Below are 8972 nucleotides of genomic sequence, written 5' to 3'. Positions count from 1 at the left end.
CCCGGAAGACTACATCATCATCGACGGCACCGATTCGGAAGCAGATAGTAGCGATGATGACTATGTTGATGAAGCTGGAGCCGATATCATGGAGTCTACAACTGTAGAATATTTCTAGTAGACCACCTCACCAGTAGTAGTAGTCCACCATGTAAATTTAGTAGTCCGAGCACTTTTGCGATAGCTAGATTGATTGTATGCCTTTGTTTGATTGAATGAAGTGAATTGTTTGCTTTTGCCTCATGTGCATATGGGTAGTGTTTTCTCTTTAGACCCCCTCTATTCTTATATCTCATCTTTTCTAAACCCTCAGATGCCTCCGAGACGTGACCCCGGATTTGCCTTTCCGCCGGAGCTCACCCAGTTGATCCAGCAGCAGAACACCTTGATGCAGTTGCTAGTTCAGAATCAGAATCAGGGAACAACAACAACAACCCACCACCACCACCACCACCTGTTGATCACTTAGCCCGTTTTCTTAGGCTGAATCCGCCGGTGTTTTCCAGTAGCACCGAGCCGATAGTAGCAGATGATTGGCTCCGCAAGACAGCTAGGGAGTTGACCACAGCAGGATGCACAGATGCGGAGAAGGTGAAGTTTGCCGCACATCAGTTAGAAGGACCCGCAGCATCATGGTGGGAGAATTTCACAGCCACCTTCCCAGTCGACACTGTCACATGGGACCAGTTTCAGCAGGCTTTTCGTACTGCCCATGTTTCAGCAGGAGCAATGGCCATGAAGAAGCGTGAGTTTCGTAACTTGCGCCAAGGAGGACGGACAGTTGGCCAGTATGTGGAGGAGTTTAGTAAGCTAGCACGTTATGCCCCAGATGACGTTGCTACGGATGCAGCTAAGCAGGAGAAATTCCTGGAAGGACTGAATGATGAGTTGAGTATGCAGTTGATGGTAGCCACCTTCAACAACTACCAGGAGTTGGTAGATCGTGCTCTTATGATTGAAGGGAAGCAGCAGCAAATTGAGAACCGCAAGAGGAAGTATGGACAAGGAAAGTATAATTCAGGAGCTCAGCAGAAGCCACGTTTTACCCCTAGACCGGGAGGACATTTTCAGCATACCCATGGAGTAGGTAGCTCGCACAATCACAATGGCACCAAGAATGATAATGGGAATGGAGGAAGCAATGGACAGAACCGCAACACCCCATCAACCCCAGCCAAGAGAGATCTGAGTCAAGTCACCTGTTTCAAGTGTTCCAAGACCGGACATTATGCCAATGAATGTCCTAAAGGCCAAAACGGCAATGGAAGCTCTAGAAAGAAGCCGAACCCTTTCAACAGGGGACAGGTGAACCACGTTAATGTGGAGGAGGTTGAAGCTCAGCCCGATGCAGTAATAGGTAAGTTTTTGGTTAAGTCATTTACTGCACTCGTTCTTTTTGATACTGGTGCATCGCATTCATACATATCAAGGGGATTTGTGGAAAAGTATAGCCTGCCCACTAGGGTTCTTAAAACACCTATGCTAGTAAGCTCGCCAGGAGCAGAGTACATGGCCGGACAAGGATGTTTTCAAGTGCCACTAAGTATAGGAAGGCATGTTTTCCCAACGGATTTAATTATTCTAGAATCCCAAGGTTTGGATGTAATTCTCGGTATGGATTGGCTGTCGATGTATGGAGGAAACATCGATTGCGCCAGTAAGACAATTTTGCTCACAACGCCAGAAGGAAGAAGGATCAAGTATGTATCCCGACATGCGCCAAACAGGACACAAGTAAATTCCTTATCGGGAGTTGTGCAGGAGGAAGTACCAGTGGTAAAGGATTTTCCTGATGTATTTCCCGAAGAGTTGCCAGGCATGCCACCGGATAGAGAAATTGAGTTTTTGATTGAGCTTTTTCCAGGCACTGGGCCAATATCGAAGCGACCATACAGGATGCCCGCAAAGGATTTGGTGGAAATTAAGAAGCAGATTAAGGAGTTACTGGATAAAGGTTACATTCACCCAAGTTCCTCGCCTTGGGGATCACCGGTACTCCTAGTGGAGAAGAAGGATGGATCGTTAAGAATGGTTGTTGATTATCGAGGATTGAACGAAGTAACAATCAAAACAAGTACCCGCTACCAATGATCAATGATCTGTTTGATCGATTGCAAGGGGCTAAAGTGTTTTCCAAGATCGATTTGTGATCAGGGTACCATAAGTTGAAGATTCGAGAGCAGGACATACCTAAGACAGCATTCACCACAAGATATGGACTGTATGAGTATACCGTTATGTCATTTGGACTGACTAACGCACCTGCCTATTTTATGAACATGATGAACAAAGTGTTTATGGAGTTTTTGGATAAGCTCGTCGTGGTTTTCATCGATGATATTCTGGTATTCTCAAAGAATGAAGAGGAGCATAAAGAACATTTGCGATTGGTACTTGAGAAGCTCAGAGAACATTAGTTATATGCCAAGTTCAGCAAATGTGAGTTTTGGTTGAAGGAAGTTGGATTCCTCGGACATGGTATATTCGGAGAAGGAATAGCAGTTGACCCCACCAAGGTTATCACTGTGACCAATTGGGAAGCACCAACAACAGTTGGAGAGATCCGGAGTTTTCTGGGACTCGCAGGATACTACCGGAGATTTATTGAGAACTTCTCAAAGATTGCGAAGCCTATGACGGAGTTGCTGAAGAAGGATATTGCGGAGTATGTAGCAGTTTGTGACGTATGTCAGAGAGTAAAGGCAGAGCATCAGAAGCCAGCAGGATTGTTGCAACCATTGCCGATACCGGAATGGAAGTGGGATAAGCTAGGCATGGATTTTATCACGGGATTACCAAGGACTCGTTCAGGCTATGACTCGATTTGGGTTGTAGTTGATCGATTGACGAAGGTAGCTCATTTCATCCCAGTAAAGACCACTTACACCAGTGTTAAGTTGGCAAAGATATATATGACAAGAATCGTATGTCTGCATGGAGTTCCGAGGAGCATCGTATCAGATAGAGGAACCCATTTTACCTCAAATTCTGGAAGCAGTTGCATGAGACTTTGGGTACTAGGCTAGAATTTAGTACAGCTTTTCATCCGCAGACAGATGGACAAACCAAGAGAGTCAATCAGATTTTGGAGGATATGCTGAGAGCTTGTGCGCTAGATTATGGATCTAGTTGGGACGATAATTTGCCATATGCAGAGTCCTCTTACAATAATAGCTATCAGACCAGTTTGAAGATGGCCCCTTTCGAAGCTTTGTACGGAAGGAGGTGCAGGACACCGTTGTCATGGGACGAAGTTGGAGACCGCCAGTTGTTTGGACCAGATCTGATTAAAGAGTCTGAACAGAAGGTGAAGTTGATTCGCGATAGGCTCAAAGTAGCCCAGTCCATGCAGAAGATCTACGCAGATTCTAAATGCAAGGAGACAGTTTACGAAGTCGGAGACAGAGCTTATCTTCGAGTATCCCCACTTCAAGGGATTAAGCGCTTTGGAGTTAAGGGGAAGTTAGCGCCATGATTTGTAGGGCCATATCGAGTTTTGGAGCGTATGGGAGAAGTAGCCTACAAGTTGGAATTGCCAGAAGGATTGACAGGAGTTCATGACGTGTTCCACGTTTCTCAGTTGAAGAAGTGTCACGCAGAGATGGCTGACATACCTTTGAGAGACACAGTGCCATTGGAAGCAATTCGGTTGGATAACAATTTGACCTATGAGGAGAAACCAGTCAAGATTCTCGAGTTTGCCAGCCGAGTCACTCGCAGCAAGGTTATCAAGTTTTGCAAAGTTCAGTGGAGCCACCACACGGAGGATGAAGCCACCTGGGAGCGAGAGGAAGATTTGCTCAAGGACCACCCTCACCTATTTTCTAGCCAACCCGAATCTTGAGGGCGAGATTCATCTTAAGGGGGGTAGGTTTGTAACATCCCAAATTTTCAATTTGGAATGTTATACATTAGATCATCATGCATATCATATTTTATTTTGCTTTTGGTTTTGATCCTAGAAAATCCTAAGCAACTCAAGGACCCACGGAGAGAGTTGGGGATTTCGTTATTTACATATTTGAGTTTTCTCAAATTTTGTAAACAGGATCATTTGATTTTATTTATTTTATCATCAATTATTTCAATTACAAAAATATGAGAGAGGGAATAAAATGACTTTCCCAAAATATAGAAATATTGAGGATTTAATAAAAAAATCAAATAAGATTTATTTCGGAGTTTTTCGGTATTTTTAATTGAATTTAGGAAAAATATGCGTTTTTCAAAGTTGTATTTTGGGCCCAAATAAATGTTCACTTTATCGGGCTTGATTTTAGAAACCCGGGAAAATTTATTTCATGATTTTTGGAGTCCGTTTAGTATTTCTTTTTATTTTTCTTCCGAGCGTAATTATTAAAAAAAAACGAAACCGACTATGGGCCGTACCCGAGCGGGAATCCGCCCGAGGGGCGCCTTTAAATAGCGAGGCACCCGGCGCCCCAGCCCATAACCGCGCCCGAAACCCTAGCCCGCCGCCGCCGCCGGACCCGCCGCCGACTCGCCGGAGTTGCACGCCGCCCGAGGTTCGCCGCCGCCTCGACTTCTGTGCCGATTTTTTAAAAATATATATATATATATATATATATATTTTAAAAAAATATATATATATATATATTTTCGTCGGTTTTCTTTTCGATTTTTTTTATTATTTTAATATTATTTTATTATTTTAATTATTTTCGGATTAGGTTAATTAACGATTAATCTGTTCGTCCTTTTTTCTTTTTCGTCGGATTTTCCACGGTTATTTTCTGTTCGCGATTTCTGATCCGATTTTCGTTTTAGTATAACTTTTCGCTCGTTTATCGGAATCAGGCGATTCAAGCGCCTAGAGTTTCGTCTCGAAATCCTCTTTCCGAATAATCAACTTAAACAAGTTTTTGCTACTGTAAAATTTGACTTAGATCCAGATTACTAGAACGAAGTTGATTTCTTTCGCCGTTTGATTTCTTTTGCTTCGTTCGATTTGATTCTTTTTGCAAACCAGGGTTCTTAAGTTGAACTTTCTGGTTAGATCTTTATTTGAGTTTTACCTGTGCATTAGATGAGTACTTATTGTATGCTTGTTTGTTTGTCTGCGATAGAATATCCGGAGTGCGCCGCCTGTTACTTCGAATCTCTAGGTTTCGCGGATCATCAGCAAGGCAAGTAACACTTTGATCATACCTTTTCTACAACCCAGTTTTATTGCATTAGATCAATCCTCACACATTGCATGATTAGGATCTAATTAAATTGTGGGATGGGAAGTAGATGAGGTAGTACCTATTACCTGTTTATTATCAAACCTTTGGGAGTTATTTCTACGTTTGCTTTTTATGCCATGCTATGCTAGTAGACATGGATTGGGTGAGTGATATCCATGACAGATGTGAGATTGTTAATTAATGGTTTATCTAAGGTGGCAACTTAAACACACATCTAGGTGGATTGAGGCACCTGGGTATTCCAGGACTTGCCTGTTTTTCTTTTGGACCGCCACCCAGGCTCAAAGGGATCATGAGATTATTCATACTAGAAACTTCCGTGTGCAGCCACAAGCCATTATGGGCTCTGGCATAGTTGATTAAGTCGTGCGAACTCTTACATGGTAGACTAGCAGATGTAGGGGAAAGTAGGTGTACCGGTCTATCCATCGTAAGGTGCTAGCGCTTCTGAAAGACTGTGTCTCGGTCATCCGTTTCTCAAACACCATGTAGTGCGAGAAATCCAACGGAGGCGATCGAGTCTTGTGGGGAAAAGTGCGCAAACCTCTGCAGAGTGTAATAAACTAATCATGGTTAGCCGTGTCCCCGGTTATGGACATCTTGAGTATCTAGTACCTGGATTATCATGTGAATCTCAACATGTTACTCTAAAGTTAATTTTGTTGGGTTTGTTAAATGATGATGCTTAATTGGGATTGAGAATGCTGTCAACCATTCTCAATGTTTAACAACCACCATGATAGTAATTAAATTTATTCCTTTGAAGTAGGGAAAAATTGGCTTTACGCAAAAACTGTAACCATAGAGCTTTCCACCAGCCAAATATGCATATAGTATAGTTGTTTCATTCCATTACTCTCTATGTGTTACCTTGCTAGCATATTCCATGTGCTAACCCGTTCTCGGGCTGCAACGTTAATGTTGCAGACTTTTCAGACGACGATCAAGGAGTTTTTAGGTCGTGGTTCTAGACTTAGTGATGCCGTTGGAGTTGATGGACTCACTTATCTTCCAAGCCTTCCGCTGTTATCGTTATTAGATGGCCTTAAGCCATATTTATTGTAATAAGTTCTCTTTTGAGACACTCGATGTAATAAGTGTGTGATTGCTACTCTGCTATAAATCCTCCGAGTACTGTGTGGTGTCAGCATTACTGATCCAGGGATGACACCGGAGCACAGAGATCAGACTGTTTGAGGTCTGGTCGCTACAGAGATGGTATCAGAGCACACGCTAACTGTAGGACACGACCACTAAGCTAAAAGACCTAGATCACTACTCACTCTCTTCTCTTCTGACTTCTCATCTTTTCTACTCTTTAGGATGGCGGATGCAAGGAACAAGTTCACACAACCAGATGAAGATACACCCTTTGGACGCCACTTGAAGGAAGTCACTAGATACCTGAACATAGGAGTACCAAGCTTCACGGGAACCTACAACGCCACTTTACCTGAAGAAGAGCGCTGGATGATTCAAGTTCAAGTTCCAGGAAGGACGTTCATGCCAGTCACTGAGCCCATAGAGTTTTTTTTTGATGCACCAACTTGGAGTCTAGGAAAGAGTATGGCAGCTCACATCGCCATGGGATGCATTGGAGAAGTCTACCGCAAGGATCTCAAGGATACTATCTACCAGATTTGCGGACGCCGAGATGAACACTGGGAGATGATCAGCACCAGGAAAGATAGATCAATTGCAGCTTTTATCCAGGAGTTAAACCAGCACATTCGACGACAGGAGAATCAGATATGCGTAGACATGATAGATCTGAAGAAGGCTAAGACTAGAATCAAGGAACTGGAGGAAGAACTCAAGGCTACACATGAAGATTATGAAGAAGAAATTGAAGTATTGGTGGAGAAGAATGACGACCTGATCAAGAAGATTGGAATATCTATGGGAGGCCCGACACCAGTAGATGAAGATGAAGAACCCAAGGAGATTAGCCCGGAAGACTACATCATCATCGACGGCACCGATTCGGAAGCAGATAGTAGCGATGATGACTATGTTGATGAAGCTGGAGCCGATATCATGGAGTCTACAACTGTAGAATATTTCTAGTAGACCACCTCACCAGTAGTAGTAGTCCACCATGTAAATTTAGTAGTCCGAGCACTTTTGCGATAGCTAGATTGATTGTATGCCTTTGTTTGATTGAATGAAGTGAATTGTTTGCTTTTGCCTCATGTGCATATGGGTAGTGTTTTCTCTTTAGACCCCCTCTATTCTTATATCTCATCTTTTCTAAACCCTCAGATGCCTCCGAGACGTGACCCCGGATTTGCCTTTCCGCCGGAGCTCACCCAGTTGATCCAGCAGCAGAACACCTTGATGCAGTTGCTAGTTCAGAATCAGAATCAGGGAACAACAACAACAACCCACCACCACCACCACCACCTGTTGATCACTTAGCCCGTTTTCTTAGGCTGAATCCGCCGGTGTTTTCCAGTAGCACCGAGCCGATAGTAGCAGATGATTGGCTCCGCAAGACAGCTAGGGAGTTGACCACAGCAGGATGCACAGATGCGGAGAAGGTGAAGTTTGCCGCACATCAGTTAGAAGGACCCGCAGCATCATGGTGGGAGAATTTCACAGCCACCTTCCCAGTCGACACTGTCACATGGGACCAGTTTCAGCAGGCTTTTCGTACTGCCCATGTTTCAGCAGGAGCAATGGCCATGAAGAAGCGTGAGTTTCGTAACTTGCGCCAAGGAGGACGGACAGTTGGCCAGTATGTGGAGGAGTTTAGTAAGCTAGCACGTTATGCCCCAGATGACGTTGCTACGGATGCAGCTAAGCAGGAGAAATTCCTGGAAGGACTGAATGATGAGTTGAGTATGCAGTTGATGGTAGCCACCTTCAACAACTACCAGGAGTTGGTAGATCGTGCTCTTATGATTGAAGGGAAGCAGCAGCAAATTGAGAACCGCAAGAGGAAGTATGGACAAGGAAAGTATAATTCAGGAGCTCAGCAGAAGCCACGTTTTACCCCTAGACCGGGAGGACATTTTCAGCATACCCATGGAGTAGGTAGCTCGCACAATCACAATGGCACCAAGAATGATAATGGGAATGGAGGAAGCAATGGACAGAACCGCAACACCCCATCAACCCCAGCCAAGAGAGATCTGAGTCAAGTCACCTGTTTCAAGTGTTCCAAGACCGGACATTATGCCAATGAATGTCCTAAAGGCCAAAACGGCAATGGAAGCTCTAGAAAGAAGCCGAACCCTTTCAACAGGGGACAGGTGAACCACGTTAATGTGGAGGAGGTTGAAGCTCAGCCCGATGCAGTAATAGGTAAGTTTTTGGTTAAGTCATTTACTGCACTCGTTCTTTTTGATACTGGTGCATCGCATTCATACATATCAAGGGGATTTGTGGAAAAGTATAGCCTGCCCACTAGGGTTCTTAAAACACCTATGCTAGTAAGCTCGCCAGGAGCAGAGTACATGGCCGGACAAGGATGTTTTCAAGTGCCACTAAGTATAGGAAGGCATGTTTTCCCAACGGATTTAATTATTCTAGAATCCCAAGGTTTGGATGTAATTCTCGGTATGGATTGGCTGTCGATGTATGGAGGAAACATCGATTGCGCCAGTAAGACAATTTTGCTCACAACGCCAGAAGGAAGAAGGATCAAGTATGTATCCCGACATGCGCCAAACAGGACACAAGTAAATTCCTTATCGGGAGTTGTGCAGGAGGAAGTACCAGTGGTAAAGGATTTTCCTGATGTATTTCCCGAAGAGTTGC

The sequence above is a fragment of the Triticum urartu genome, chromosome 2A, assembly GCF_056163025.1.
Source record: "Triticum urartu cultivar PI428250 chromosome 2A, HENAU_Tu73, whole genome shotgun sequence".
Classification (NCBI taxonomy): Eukaryota; Viridiplantae; Streptophyta; class Magnoliopsida; order Poales; family Poaceae; genus Triticum; species Triticum urartu.
Note: the sequence above shows the minus strand (reverse complement) of the source record.